The sequence below is a fragment of the Mobula hypostoma genome, chromosome 3 (assembly GCF_963921235.1).
Source record: "Mobula hypostoma chromosome 3, sMobHyp1.1, whole genome shotgun sequence".
NCBI classification, from domain to species: Eukaryota; Metazoa; Chordata; class Chondrichthyes; order Myliobatiformes; family Myliobatidae; genus Mobula; species Mobula hypostoma.
In genome coordinates this window covers 125949967-125966602 of record NC_086099.1, presented here as the reverse complement: position 1 = coordinate 125966602, position 16636 = coordinate 125949967, and the positions used below count along the sequence as shown (strand labels likewise).

General features: G+C 40.5%; 1 protein-coding gene across 5 annotated transcripts in view; it reads right to left on the bottom strand.

Moving 5' to 3' along the window:
* The window catches only part of LOC134344249 (homeodomain-interacting protein kinase 1-like), a 127826-nt gene extending 112324 nt beyond the window's left edge, over positions 1–15502 (bottom strand). For all 5 annotated transcript variants that reach the window (XM_063043730.1, XM_063043728.1, XM_063043729.1 and 2 more), the window contains exons 1-2: positions 13931–15502; positions 5759–6040 (exon numbers count right to left, since the gene is read on the bottom strand). The gene's annotated coding sequence lies outside the window, so the exon portion shown is untranslated. The remainder of the gene's footprint in view (positions 1–5758; positions 6041–13930) is intronic.
* Between the last annotated feature and the right edge of the window lie 1134 nt (positions 15503–16636).

Below are 16636 nucleotides of genomic sequence, written 5' to 3'. Positions count from 1 at the left end.
GGGATTGAATGACGGAGCAGACTTGATGGGCCAGATGGCCTAATTCTGCTCCTATGTCTTACAGTCATGCACAGACACACACATGCAGCTGTTGAGGACAGGTTGCTGGATGTATTTAAGGCAGCGATTGATGGGTTCTTGATTGGATGTGGCATCAAAGGTTACTGGGAGAAGGCTGGGAACTGGGGTTGAAGAGGAGAAAAAAGGAACAGCCATGACTGAATGGCCTCTGCTCCTGTGTCTTTTGGACATGTGCAGACTGAGACAGACACAGATGCACGTGCACACACACAAACTGACATACAAAAACAAAGACACACACACACACACGCCGCGGTGAGGACAGGTTGTTGGGTGTATTTAAGGCAGAGTTTGAAAGGTTCTTGATTGGACGTGGCATCAAAGATTATGGGGAGAAGGCCAGAAACTGGGGTTGAGGAAGAGATTTTTAAAAAAAGGATCAGCCAGGATTGAATGACGGAGCAAACTCAATGGGCCAGATGGCCTAATTCTGCTCCCATGTCTTATGGTCAATTCGTCAATATAAATTGTCCTGGGATTGGGCTAGGGTTAAATCAGTGAATTGCTGGGTGATGTGGTTCATTGTGATCAGTAGGGCTTGTTCTGCACTGTATCTCCCAATAAAAATAAACAATGATAACCATTGTGCTTCCAAGACACCGTGGTTGCTGGTCTCAGAACTCTGCATTACTGAGTGCTTGCAGATTTTATCAAGGGTAAGAGGTCCCCAACCACCGGGCCACAAAGCATGTGCTACCGGACCGCGAGGAAACGATACGAGTCAACTGCACCTTTTCTCATACCCTGTCACGCCCACTGATGAACTTGAACGCACATGAGGTCATTACCCACGCGAAGACATCAGTCGGTCATTAACCTACAACTACTGGATAAGCAAAAAACAAACGTCGCTTGAGAGTTTCTTTGGAAGAGATGGTAGGGGACACAAAAGGCCTAATGATGATGATAACACAGAGACAGCTGAGGCCAAGAATGCAAAAAAAAGAAAGCTTCCTTCAACAGAAAATACAACAAGTTATACATAAAATATGGCTTTATTGCGACTGGTGACTCACACGCTTCAAGCCCCCTGTGTGTGATATGTGGAGACATGCTGTCTAATGAGGCAATGAAGCCCTCAAAACTGCTTCGGAACCTTGTGTCCAAGCACCCTGCATTAAAGACAAACGCGTTTTATTGAGTTTTTGAGTTTTTTGAGCAGGAAAAAAAAAGTGAGCAAGCAAACAGAAGCAAGTGCTGAGAGCCACCTCCACAAATGCTGCTCCTCTGAGAGCGTCCTACTTAATGGCTAGTCGTATTGCTAAGGCTAAGAAGCCTTTCATTGTCGGTGAAGAATTGATTCTGCCTGCTGCCAAGGACATGTGCCGTGAACTGTTGGGAGAAGCTGCAGCTAACAAGATGGCACAGGTTTCTCTTTCAGCTACCACAGTTTCAAGGAGAATCGATGACATAGCGGAGGACATCGAAGCACAGCTGTTGGAATGGCTTAACAAGTCTGGTTTCACTACCCGAGTCAAAGAGGTTGCTCCTGAATGCCAGTCTACACACTGTGTCACACATAGTGAAATGCTGGCTAGTCGAAAAATGTCACCTGACTGTAATGGCGTATTGAGTGACGTTGTTGAAGTTATCAATCCCATCAAAGCAAAAGCCTTTAACTCACGTCTGTTTGAGCAGCTTTGCAAGGAAATGGAAGCAGAGCACAAACGCCTTCTCTTACACACTGAAGTCAGGTGGCTATCAAGGGGGAAGAGCCCTGGCCAGGGTTTTTGAGTTAAGCGAGTCGCTACAGAGATTTCTTTCAGGAAAAAAGTCACCACTGGCAGCACACTTCAGTGACGAGGAGTGAATAGCAAAACTCGTTTATCTGTGTGACATCTTCAACCTGCTCAATGAACTCAATTTGTCACTTCAGGGGAGAATGACAACTGACTTCAAGTTGGCAGATAAAGTGTCTGCTTTCACAGCCAAACTGGAACTGTGGGGACAGTGAGTGGATAGGGGCATATTTGACATGTTCCCAACATTAGCTGGGATTTTGGGAGAGACTGAGGCTGCTCCGTCCTTCTCACAGCTGGAGCACAATCACCTATCTTCGCTGTCAACAGAATTCAAGCGTTACTTCCCAACTGCAAATGACCCAAGACATGCAAAGGAGTAGGTCCGTGACCCATTTGTGAATGTCCCCGGTGAATCATCCATGTCAGCGCGGGAAGATGATCAACTCCTCGAGCTTGCAAATGACTGTGGGTTGAAAAGTATGCTTGACATAACATCTCTGCCGGCATTCTGGATCAAAGTCAAGGCTGAATATCCTGAGATAGCCACGAAAGCACTGAAAACATTGCTTCCATTTCCAATACCATATCTCTGCGAAGCAGAGTTTTCTGCAATGAATGCAACGAAAACTAAATTGCGGAATAGACCGGACATAAGGAACCTCCTTATGACTTGACTTATCACTATATTCATGCAAGGAAAATATGCGCTGAGTGTTTAAAATTAAATTCATTAGATAAACCCTTTTAGAAACAAAATTCAGTGTATTAGCCACTGATAAATGACTTATAACCTATATTCCGGTCGTGATTAACACCCCACCCCCAGGTCCACAAGAATATTGTCAATATTAAACCAGTCCGCAGTGCAAAAAAGGTTGGGGACCCCGAATCTATGACGTGCATCACTCCCAGGCCCGCAAACTGCATTTTATTCCAGGTGTGCTTACTGGTGCAGGGTGTAGGGAATTGAAGAATCAGAAGACTCAACTGTATGAACTTCAAAGTCATCCAGGAATAACCAAGGATTAATAAGTAACCATTTTACTCAGGAAAACAGAACAGGTTAAAACAAGGTACAAACAAGTTTAAAACTCAAAGGCAGACATTACCATGAATTAGATGGTTAGTTAGTACAGCCATGTAAGTAATTCATTCAAAATCATTTTCTTGTGACTGCAGTCAGTTATAAGTAGCATTAGTGACCATCACAAATATGAAATTCCATCAGGCAAACTTTCATATGCAATTATGTAAAACAAAATGATGAAAATTGAATGGCCATTTACCATGCAGAGGCAATAAAGTACAGCACGGTGACAGAGCTAGTAAAGCCACTGCCATGCATTACCAGAGATCCCAGATTCCAACACCCAGGGCTGCCTGAGGGGAGCTTACATGTTCACCTTGTGACCTACATGGGTTTTCTCCAAGTACCAGTTTATACCAACATCCCAGAGATGTGCACGCTAGTAGCTTAACTGATGCTGTAAACTACCATTAGTGTGAAGGCAAGCAGTAGAATCTGGGAGGAGTTTAACATATTGTGGGAAGAGTATCAAAGAAATAGGGATGAATATACAATTAGTGTAAATGGCAGTTGGTCAGCAAGGACTCTGTGGATCAAAGGAACTGCTTCAATGCTGCATTGCTCCATAACTCAAGAGTGGAAATAAAAGAACATAATTAAATTAACTTACTCAATAAGTATTTTGTGTCAGTCCTCACTGGGGAAGACAACAGCAGTATACCAGAAATTCAAGTGTCGAGGCAAAAGTGAGTGTAGTTAGTATTACTACAGAGAAGGTGCTTGAAAAGCTGAAAGGTCAGAAGGTAGATAAGACACCTAGACCAGATGGACTACACCCTTGGGTTCTGAAAGTATTTGCTGAAGAGATTATAGCGGCATTAGTAATGATCTTTTAAGATTCAGTAGGGTCTGGAAGGGTCCCAGAGGACTGGAAAACTGCAAGCATCACTCTACTCTTAAAAAAGTGAAAGAGGCAAAAGTAAGGAAATATTAGGCCAGTTAGTCTGATTTCCACAGTTGGTAAGATGTTAAGAGCCCATTTTCAAGAATGTTTTGGACTACTTGGAAGTACATGGTAAAATAGGGCCAAGTCAGTATATTCTTAGGGGGAAATTTTACTGATAAATCTGTTGGAATTCTTTGAGGAAATAACCAGGGGAAACAAAGTAGAGTCAGTGGATGTTGTTTACTTGGATTTTCAGTAGGTCTTTGACAAGCTGCCACATGAGGCTGCTGAACAAGAGCTTGTGTATTACTGGAAGATACTAGCATGGATAAAAGATAGGCTGACTGGCAGGGGGCAAAGTGGGAATAAAAGAGGCATTTTCTGGTTGACTGCCAGTGAAGCGTAGTGCTCCACAAGAGTCAGTGTTGGGACCACTTATTTTCACTTTACACATCAATGATTTGAATAACAATTGATGGCTTTGAGGCCAAGTTCGCAGACGATATAAGATAGGTGGAGGGGCCAGTAGTGTTGAGGAAGCAGAGGTTCTGCAAAAGGACTTAGACAAATAAGGAGAATGGTCAGAAAGAATAAAGGTGTAACTATTTTCTAAACAGTGAAAAAATTCTGAAATCAGAGGTGCAAAGGAACATGGCAGGATTCCCTAAAGGTTACCCTGGTGGCAAGGAAGGCAAATGCAACATTATATTCATTTTAAGAGGACTAGAATATAAAAGCAAGGATACAATGCTGAGGCTTCACAAGGCATCGGTCAGAGTGCACTTGCAATATTGTGAGCATTTTGGGCACCTTACCTAAGAAAAAATGTGCTGGCATTGAAGGTCCAGAGAGGGCACAAGAGTTATCCAGGAATGAAAGAGTAACGTACAAGGAACACTTAACATTTGTGTTGGGCACGTGGCCAAGTGGTTAAGGCGTTCGTCTAGTGATCTGAAGGTCGCTAGTTCGAGCCTCAGCTGTGGCAGTGTGTTTGTGTCCTTGAGTAAGGCACTTAATCACACATTGCTCTAGTGTCTGTGCGAGGAGTGGCGTCCCACACAGACTTCCAATCTGCGCCTTGTAAGGCCTCTCATGGTCTGAGCTGACATTCCCTCCCTCAACATTTAATGGCATTGGTCTTGTACTCGCTGGAGTTTAAAAACAAGTGAAACCTAGCAGATATTGAAAGGCCTAAACATGGAGAGGATGTTTCCTATAATGAGGGAGACAAGGACCAGAGGGCACAGATAACAGATGAGGAAAAATTTCTTTTGCCAAAAAGTGAGAATTTTGTGGAATTCATTGTTACAGACAGCCATGAAGGCCAAGTCACTGAGTATACTTAAAGCAGAGGTCTTAAACCAAAATATCCATCTAGATGTAGTAATAACAGTATTTGCAGCAAAATGCTATGATACTAATAATGCAACAAAATCATAGCAAAATTTGCCTTTAACTTTCAAGATCTCAGCTCTAAAAAGGTTAAGAGTAAACAGAAAAAATATTGACATACCTGGGGAGCAAAGGCCAGAGTTTAGATGTTCTCTTAATTCAGCTGAGTATGTTTCACATTTTGTTTCATTTCAAACACTTAGAGGTTTCAGACACATTGATAATTTCTCAATCTATTTCAGTGCTATGCTTAAAATAGCTGTTCTGACCTTTAATTGGTCAGATGCTCGCTCTAGAAGTACTTTCCAAATTAACTAAGACAAAGTTGCCTTCAGATGCAGCACATGACCGAAGAAAAATCACTGGAATATTCCTCATACAAAGGGTAAATAAAAGCACAAAGGTCCACAGTAATAAGTAATACATAACATCTGATCTACAGTCACCACTTTATTACATGCAGCTGTTTATCCACACACAACATTCAATTCCTGCGCATTTCCTGTAAATTCCTTTTTTTTTAAATGCAGGCCACCTTGAAATACACAAAAAGAAACACTAAAGACCCACCTTGTAGAAGCAGTTTTGCCAGCACACTCCACCAGCAGCTCCTCTCACAACGTAGTTAGTAACCGAACTCTGCACTCCAACCTAGATTCCCAGCACGTTCTTCTCCCACAGTAAATTTCCAACTCCACCAATAGCTTCTTTCTTAAGCAACCTCTCCTCCTTTCAAATAATAGTAAGTCCCTTCACCATAAATGATGGCACCAGAACTATGAAGGTTACTTCAAATTCCTCACACTTCACTTGAAGTCACCAAGATCAGCTGCCCTACTTCCCGATGGAAACCTGCATAAACAAAAGAAAATTATTAAACATCAGGAAATTCTACTTTAGACAGAAAGCAATTCATTCTTATGTCAGGTAATTCACTTGTGCATTGTAGCGTACTTTTCCATACTGTACAAATGTCTATTTCTAGGCAAATTTAATTTTTAAAGTCCTGATGCAATTTTCTAATTCCTCATGAATCTCTCATGCAGTCCTTCCAATTCAACCTTTAAACAAGTTTGCTAACAACACAATTCATTTTTTAAAAAAATGCTAAGAGATGGAAGAATCAGAGTATTGAGAGGGGGAAATAATCCAAAAATCAGTCAACTGCACATTAAATCTCCACTTGCTGAACACAAGATTTAAAATACCCATGTACGCAACCGATAAAAAATTTCCCCTTGGGCACTAGATTCAAATCAAATTCTCACATTAGCCAAGGTACTTATAACTATAATTCCCACATAAAAAGTTGCTCAGTGGTTAGCTGTTGGAATGCAAGGGTGAGAAAAGCAATGGCCAACAGTTCCATTTTTAATGATATAGCTCAGAGGAAATCAAGTGAAAAAAGCCCACAAACATGACGACACAAATGAGCTAACACTTTGCTTGATGTTGGTTAAGAAATTTTTGACTAGAGTACCAGAGAAATCCTTTCTGTTGACAAGTACCACGGAACTTTTACGAATCACTACAACCATTAAAATAAACTGACAGAGCCTGGTGTAATTTCTTCTAAAGCATAATACCTACCTCAATTAATACCATCTGCACATCAATCTAGATTATTCACTTGGATCTATGACTTTCAGATCAAAGATTTAATAGCAATTAAGCCCAACCAGCAATTAAAATAGATACTAAGAATATTGAAAATCAGTCTTTGAATCAAACTATCAATGTAAAGAATTCAAAGGCATTAAGGGTGCTTAAAATAAAGATGCCAGGAAGGGCAGCAAGATAAGCCTCAACGGGTAACATGGGCTTAAAGGATTATAGAGTAAGTTGGTAAGATTCCCCCCCCCCCTTTAACAAACCTCCTTTAAAGAATGATAGGGACAACTCTGTTCAGATTTTTAGAAGTTCTTAGTTGAGCATATAATGTGACATAACCTACAAATTTTTGGAAATAGATTTAGATCTAGTAGCTTCAAAGTCTGCTGCAACATGTTTGATTGGAATGGAAAAAGCAGGTGACTAACAATGTTAGCTTTCATATTTACTAACCTTTTCAGACACACCCAGTAGCCATAGGGATGTACTGATTAAAATTATTTACAGCATTTATGACTGAGAATACTAAAAGACCATAAGCATGGGAATTATATACAGCCAACTTCTTCTATGAATGTTACTCATTCCTTGTCTGAAATATGGCTTTATAGTTTGTACCATTCTGAAACAGGTGAATTACAGGAAAACAGAAGTGATAATCTTTGCAAATATATTTGAATGTTTAGAAGTATATTAATAATGTTTAAAATGATGCCAGCAACCAATGGTAATGTGTTACAGAGAGTAGACAAAACTACTACTCTTCCTCTAGATATGCTTCTTCTCAACTGAGATCGATTGCAGACTGCAATTTCCCTTTTAAGGATTTACTTTTGAGCCGAATAAATGATCTTGGCTTTTGTGCAATCCCCAGGTGGACTTGGTGAGAATGAGAACGGAGAGCATCAATTCCTAACGGAAGAACACAAACCTGCAGTCCATTACTCTGCACTGATTACATCATTGAGCAAGATTAAAACCTGTCGAGGATAAGAGCGGAAAACAAAAAGGTGTTCGGACCCATCTGCCTGTGTTTGTCTGACCCTTCTTTCTTTTCGCTATTACCATCACGCCACACTGCCAGGCTCAGGAGCAGCTATGGCCCTGCAACCATCAAGCTGCTGAATTTCCAGGGACTCTGCAGACCATGGTCCATGTGTTTGTGTTTTCTTTTTCTGCCCACTATTTACACGATTTGATCAAGGTGTTTCAGTGCTGAACTGACTCCACAGCTGCCACCTGCAACCAACAGCATTCACCTCAGCACCGAGCTTGGCTCCTTGGTTACCGCCTTGTGAGAGTTGGGTTGAAGAAGTTTCCCCAAGGTAGACTGGGAACAAAATTATGTACAATTCAAGTGTGAGACAGGGTCCAGCAGATAACATTCAAACAGGACGTTGTATCCCTTTTTACAAGAATGGATACCTGACATAGAGTCCAATAATCCAAAAAAAATTGGATTGAAATCTGTACACGTTAGAAAATAGAATTATTATATATTGCAGTTTGATTTGGGACAAGGCTTCTTTTTCAGAATCATTTTGCAATTTATTTGTTTCATTGTTTGGCATTTGGATTCTGTGAGAATTGAAAAAAAATGTTAGTTACAGAGAAATTCTTAATAATAATTCGGCCAAACCACATTGTAGCAAGGATGCATTCTGGAGGATTGTGAATGAGAGTACTTGCCAATGCAGTTTCAACCTCCAAAAACAGCAATATGGATAATTTTCCAAATGTAAACACAGAAGCAACTCCATTACCAGGCATTGTTCTGATCTGTGGTTCAATACAACTTTTGCACTGCGTCAAACCAGGTCTTCACTAAGCCAGAAGCCTCCCTCCATTGTCAGTCCAGTGCACAGAAAACACACTGCCAACTAAATTCTGACCCAAAGAGGGTGCCAGCATTTAGGTTAATAACTAGCAAACAGTATGCTAATCATTTTTGGACCATATAAAATATAATAATGCAAATTCAGAAGCATTAAAGAGGGTTATAGATGACTGGCTCATGAAAATCCAATACTGCAAATTTTTCCAGATTCTGCTCACTTATAGTACTAGAATCTCTTCATCTGGAAACCACACAGAAATGGCCCACAGAAAAAGCCAGTGCCTTCTACAAAACTATTTCAAGGCAAGATTAAACTTTAGAAATCATACATTTGTTAGTTGTGAACTAGCTGTTGCACCTTTTTATTCAGTTGTTGACAGTTACTTCCTGATAAGATCACCTATCCCCAAATCACTTCATTTGGGCTGCATTCAGACAAAACATTTTTCTTCAGAGCAGTTCACTTGCTGGCAACAATTAAATCACCTACACTGACCTTCCCCTGTCTATTTGTTTCAAACCAGTTCCAAAGGGTTGTCAAGTACAAAGATTTCCCATTATAATTTGGGGGAAATTGTTAGCCTCTGACTTACAAAAAGAAAGTTTACATACAGTTCTCAAGAATGGAACCCTTATGTAATATGGAACGCCCTGTACTCTTAAAATCTTACTGATTATCAAAAACAACAAAAAATCACCATGAAAGGTGGCTAGCAACCCCATCTTGTAAATACCTAGAGCTACAGAAACAACAAGCATTCCAAAGACCTTATTTCTGGGAGAAGAAGGATACACCAAGAAAATGGGCTACACCTGGGGACAACCTGAAAGACTGACCCAGGATAGATGACTCTGGCCAGCTGCTGGCAATTGTCTGTACCCCAATAGAGGTGATGAGCTTAAGTAAAACAAAAAGATGATAAATTACATAGGTCTACGCTCAGACACTATTTATAAAGCTTTTATAATTATACATCAAGGACTTGAGAAATTTATACAGTATCTGATATCACTAACAACTACATTCCTAACTCAAAGTCATAACAAAAGAATACTAGTACCGAACTTGCATTCAGAGCTTACGATAAAGGTATCACAAAAATGTATCCCTCAAAAACAATATCAGGACATTTGAACAGGTCACCTAAATTAACCAATGGAATGTGAATGCTACCTTAAACATTAAGACAGACTTTGGCACAAAATTTGGAAGATTATAAACTGTCAACACAACAGAGCTGAATCAGAGGTCATTGACAATTTCACTTTTGATCTTGAACCTGTTCTAACTATATATAAGTTGCCAAACCTTAAACTGAACAGAGAGCTACCAATTCACTATTAATTGCAAATCACTAGTCATTTAGCAAATTAGCACAATAACCTTCAGTTAACGCAGTGCTTCATGACTTTTCACTAATTTTAACAAAATTTCTGAGAAATGGTGGCAAAGGTAAATATTATTGCACAAATTTTGCATGCAGCTTTGAACATAAACAAGGTTATCAACAACTCCCACCCAGTTCCTCCTCAATTAGGTCATCAGCATAGTTTATACGAAAATACTAGCTTAAACAAACATCAGCAGACTATGGAATACGAGCAAAATGACTCCATCTTCAAGTTAATATGCACCTTGCTTCTGAGTGTTCATAATAGCAAGGTTTGGGGCTGTTATGAATTATGTTAGTGTTCCTTTACAGGAGTTTTTTTGGGTGTAGTATTCTGCAACTTCCTTGTATAATGCACTGCAAGGCTGATAAGGCACCAAATAGATATCATCACACAACATACCACTTCAGCTTTCAATTATCAGCAAGCACACAACCATTAGTGCAAATCAAACAAATTTAAATGTTATTGAAACCATAGTACACCTAAAAATGGATTCCTAAAAAAAGGACCCATTTGGTAGCTGTATTCAAATCCTGCATATCAGAAGTATCAGCTGAATTTTATCCTACCTGATTTAAAATTTCCATGTAGTATATGTGAATATATTGAGTGTTTGCTCTCAAAGAATATAATTTACTTTACTCAAGACAATTTTGCAGCAAAATGGTAACTAACTTTTAGACATAATGAGTATATACTTTTAAAAATTTGAACCACGCTTAACCATTCCAGAACAACGATACAATAAAGTCCTATATATGCAAATTAAATCAAATTACTTCCCAGATACCTTATAATATTTCACAATGAAACCAACTCAGCTGTACTTGCTTAAGAAAAGCATGTAAGTGCTGAATAATGATGCTTTTTCTCTTGGAATTCCTGTGACTTTTGAGTTCCACTACACTAAGAGCATCAAAAATAAATTCCCTTGATTATCTGGAAGCAACAGAAATCATTACTGGTACCATTTTTAAACACAAGTCAAATGGCATAAATAATAGATTCCACTGTAGCCTATTTAAAGGAAGTTTCAACCAATCTTAAAGTTCCCGATGCACCAAACTGTAGTCTCCAAGCACACTGAAAATTACAAATAGCTTATTCGTTGTAATATGCCGTAACAAAATATCTTCAAGTGCTTTGCCTGTAACTGAAAGCCTCAACCAATCACCTTTGCAGAAGTAATTTCCCCCCTTTCAACAAATAGCTCAAAGGCCACAATGAACTTATAAGCCATCCTCTTTGGCAGCCCCTAACACCCAAATTGTCCAACTTGTGCAGTACATTTCACACAAGGTAAAAGATTTGGAATATTGAATACTGGAACTTAGTTTGAGGAGAAGCCCCTTTAAATAGGTAAAGTGGCAGAACAAATCTATGACAGTGTATAAATGAATTCTGCTAGATCATTAATGTCTCAAGTAACCCACAATCTTGCACATTATTGTGCTGATAGTTTCACCGCAGATCCCCAATGGTACAGGGAAGATTCCCTTACAGAATTTCTAACTTGTGCAATTATGGTCTATGATAAAGGAGTTATTCCACTTTCTCAAATGAAAACAAAAGTACAAGCTCACAAGAAATACTTGATATACTACTATAGAAAACTAACATTTAAACACAATCTATTTACTAAGTTTCCACAACCTAGGATGTGCTCAGAAAACTTCAGAAAGCTAATTTAAACCCTGCAGGAATAAAATCTGACTACTAAAATTCTAAAGACTGGAAACTAAAACCATGCACCAATCTCCTCTCACAAAATATTAAAAAAATTTTCTAATTCAGTCCAAGTAGAAAACATATCAAAAATTAATGCTCTCATTGTAATTCCAATATATTTGCTTGCAGAGTATTAACTAACTGTACTACATGGCTATTGACATTGGTAGGTATGTATTGGCTTGGAAATGTCAAACTCAATCTTTTACAGATTGATCTAATAAAACTATCCACATAATTATTTGGTACATTAATATTCAAATAGTCATTTTCATTATTTCACAGAAAACAGTCTGTTCTTAAAGTGTTTAAACCATTCAATTGCCTTAGTGAGTTAGATCTATAACTATATAAATGGACATTTCCATTTCAAAATAGATCTGCAGGTCTAATTCTTTCTTGCTAAAAATTATTTGGTTCATGCATATAATGCCACATGCAGTTGAAATAATAAGCAGTTTGAAGATATATATGACTCCAAAATCCTAAGGGCTCCAGTTCAGAGTTAAAAACCACCAGATCAAAAGATGTTGCTTTAATGCAGGCCAAGTCCGGCTAAGTTCTGATTTCACATTCCACCAGCCAAGCTTCCAACCTCAAAGGAAGCTGGATGAAAAAAAAATAACTTACTGAAGGCGGTACAACCTTTATAACAGACACAAAACACAAAAGCACTGAGTTTAATGCTGTATTTATTACAAATTAATATTCCAAACTGCATTGGAAAAACAAAACAATGTTGGCCAGTATTCTAGCCTACACTTTCTATTTGTTCTGATAATGTAACAGTGGTGAAACCAGTTGCTCAGTTTTTAGCAATTTATCAAATGGCCATAAGTCATCTCAGCTGATAAATGCTGAGCCAGACAGGGGCTGTAACCTTCATAACAGGGTAAGCTGTCACTGTAATTATCATTTTCCAATGGCCTCACTGATGCCATTGTGCAAGTGTGGTACACTGTTCAAGTAACTGATGCTAAATTGCTCAGCTTACTATGAGCATTTTTGATTGCAGCTTGCATTCTGCAACTTAGTTGCTTATCCAGTTGTGATCCCTCACTTGGTAGTTATTTAACATTGAGCAGTATTCTCCACCACTTCCCTCCACAAATACATGCTTGTTCCTTTACTACCCTGCCTTAGTATCCTGCCTAAGAACTCATCTCTTACCTGTGTGATTATTAATATTATGGTGTTAGACTGCAAAGGACATCACAGCCAAACTGAACATTGCCTCTGCATGAAGCTTCAGTAACTGATCAAAACTATTTGTGATAATTTGATATGGTAAAATACAGCAAAGAAAACCACCCTCATTCACATTTCCCCAAGTAGCAATGGTGGAAAACCTAGCCTGTTTTCTTCTCCTAAACCAAGAATTCCCAATCATTGTTACAGCATGGACCTCGACCATGAACTGAGAGGTCCGTGAACCCCAAGGTTGGGAATCCTTGTCCTAAACCAAGACATGCTAACGCTACTCACAATACCACTCAAATGTGGGGCTCCCTAGTCAAATAGATTTGCAAATCCACTTAAGAAGCGTCCTAAAGCCAAAGTGTAAAGCAACATTGTAGCCATAGATAAAAGAAGAACAGTTTATACTAAGCTTCTAGGCAGGGTCATTATATAAATTACGTCTTTCTAACAGTCAGATATAAATAGCAACTATGTTTATTCTACATTAAAAGCATCACAGGGAACAGCAATGTCTTACGTACCGGAGCTGCAAACAAACAAAAATCACAAATCGCTGTACAAACACAAATAGTGTACATTTATTCCGCTTAAGGACAATGTACTTCAGTATGTGAATAAGATTGTTACATTTGCCAAAAGGGGAATCAGTGAAGGGAAAATCCTTCCTTTCACTTATGACTAATTCAAACGACAGGATGTTTCAAGAAACCCATAAAAACTTTCCAAACTGATCACAGCAATTTTGAGAACGGGGGTTGAGGTGAGTAAACACACAGCTGATGTCAGCAAATGTGGCGCTCCCAACGTGAACACTCAAACCCCACCAACACAAAACCTATATTAAAACGTTCTAAGCAAAGCTTTTTAAGAGGGAACGCAACTTTAAACAATTACATTACACGAACCCCCTTACTACCGCCAGCCATCTACAATATAGCAGCCAGATCCCGATCGTGCCGGTAGAGCCTCACCTGATTGCAGCGTTGGGAGGACAGGGGTCAGTGCCAGCATTCACCCAGCGACACCATCAGAAGGCCCGGACTGCCCCGTCCCGACCCCACCACCATGTCCGCTCGCTTCCTCCTCCTTCCTCTACTGAATTCCCCCTCTGCGCCCGTGGCGGAGGGCAAGGGGGGAGTGGGGAGGGGGCGGCCGGTGTCAGAAGCGGCGGTGGTCAGGGGACGGCAGGGTGCCCGAGGCAGGCCGCATGGCCTCGCTCCTCTCTTCGGCTAGGCGCCCGAGCTCCCACTCTCTCCCTCTCGCTGTTTTTCCTCCAATTGTTTTCGTTTCTGCGCTCCGGGCACGCGCCTGCGTGCGCGCTCCACGGCCGGCGCGCGGGCCCAACGTCGGCGCTCGCGGCGCCCCGCTAGAAGCGCCTGGAAAACCCGCACACGGTGGCAACCATCCGACTCCTCTTTCTAAATACGTTATAAAAAACGTCCCCTTTGAAGAGGGGAAGGGGGAAACTCAATCAAGACGAACGGGAATGCGATTGAAACGTTAACGGCGACTCGCGTTCCCGCCTTAATCGGACTGTTTTCCTCCGCTTCCCTCAACGCATCGCCAACAATCGCAGCTTCATTCCCGTTCTACAAACAAGTAACTGCCCATCGATTACCTACCACATCGATTTGTAATATTGTGCCGGACGTCCCGCCTTCCCCCTATTGCCTCATGCGCCATAGCCGCCGCTCCGTCCGAACGCCCGACTTGATTGGTTGCTGCCAACGCCTGTCTCTTCAACGGCCTGAACGATTCCGAAGGCGGTCCTCATGATGAGGGAGGGCGTGCTGTGCGCATGGGCGACATTGGTGGCAATGCAATGTGGGGCTTGGAGTTTTTAAACCACCTTTCCAACGCAACTGTGCATAATGACGAAGATGTGATGTTACAAGTGTCAGATCAGAGCAGTGAAACAAGCAGTTACAGCAACTTTTGATTCAAGTCATTATGTGACTCATCGCAAGCACTCCCGGGGAAAAAATTCTTCTTCAATCACATAAAGTTCACCAGTTCTAACCATTCCAGGATTTTTATTAAACGATTAAATCAGTGCCTACAAAATAAGTGACTTGGTAATCGGAACTGACATTCCTGGCTGTTTAATCCTTAGCCTTCCTGGAACTTTGACCAAAGCAACCATATCCAATACTTCTCTGTTCTGAAAGCCCATTAGAAGACTCGATTAAATGTCACGTTTACCTCTTTTCAAATGTTTGTGCCAACCTCAATGCAAACCTTAAAGCCGTCTCAATGAAGTTAACAACTGCTAATGGAGAATTATAACGTTTATTTTAGCTTGACGCTGTCGTCCAGAAACCATGAGTTATAACATTACAAAATTGGTAAGTTGAGGTACACAAAACCCACTTCCTAGCCTCATCTACACTGTTCCCCTGCCACGCCCAGTATGGAAATCCACGTAATTTTCCTTGTTTATGCTTTCCGGTACTTGTATCCGATTCCTTCGACATAAATGAATGACTGCTGTGCATACCTGCTGTTGAATTAATTAAATTTGTATAATGATTTGCTTCGAAACATCATGGGCATGTAAAATTAGTAGAGTATGTGTCTTTTTTTGAAACTGTTGTACAGGTCTTGCTAGTATTCTAGGTTGGTAAGTATGTGTCATCATGGATTTTTTCCTTTAATTCTTTTGATACAGAAGAATACAAGATGAATTCATGTCACTACTACACATTGTTTGCAGAGGCGAATGAGTCATGCTGACATGTTCAAAGGGAATCCAGTGCATACATGTGAAATGGAACTTTAAACCATCGTTGTATCATGTTTCCATTGCAAGTCATGTCCATGAAAGTCAATCCCAATGACAGAAAATCCTCCCATTTCAATGGGTCCCACTACTTCATCAAAGTTTCAAGCAACTACCAGTAATTACTTAGCTGTCCCCGCAACAAGCACATGAAAGCTTGGTTTTTCGTAGAGAGCTAAACTTCTGCACAGCAACCATTGAAATCCTTGTGGTACAAGTTAATGCCAGGAACAAGTGCTCTATGGAAAGAGCAGAAGGCCAAAGACAGGCTTGTGCCAGGCAGGGTAGCTGGTGGCTGCTGACATTCTCATTTCCAGGAGTGAGCACGGCATGAGTACTGCCAAAATCACCATCTCACTAAGTGAGATTCAGTACTCAGCCATCGTACACACATGCAAAAGTCTTTTAGGCACATATATGTACCTTGGGTACCTGAGAATTTGCACAGTACTGTAGTAATTTTACAACATACATGAGTGATGATAAACCTGACTTTGATGTGGGTCTCTAGTGCGGACTGAGAGTAGGAAAGGGGCAAAGAGAGGGGAGCTATGGTTGGGAGAAGGGGAAAGGAGAGGGATTGAGCAGGAAGCACCAGAGAGATATTTTGTAAAGATCAATAAATTAATTGTTTGGAATCATATGACCTTACCTGGTGTCTCAGGTGGGGGTGTGTCTGCACCTGCATCCACCACCCATCTCTGGCACTCCTTCTCTGCCAGCTGTCCCACAACACTCCACCCTCGCCATTCCCAATATCCTTTGCTCCTGGCAGATTGACAAACTCACTCTCCACTCCATGTTGACAAACACAGTACTGTGCAAAAGATTTAGGTCCCTTAGCTATATATATATATATATATGTGCCTAAGACTTTTGCCCAGTACTGTATGCCATA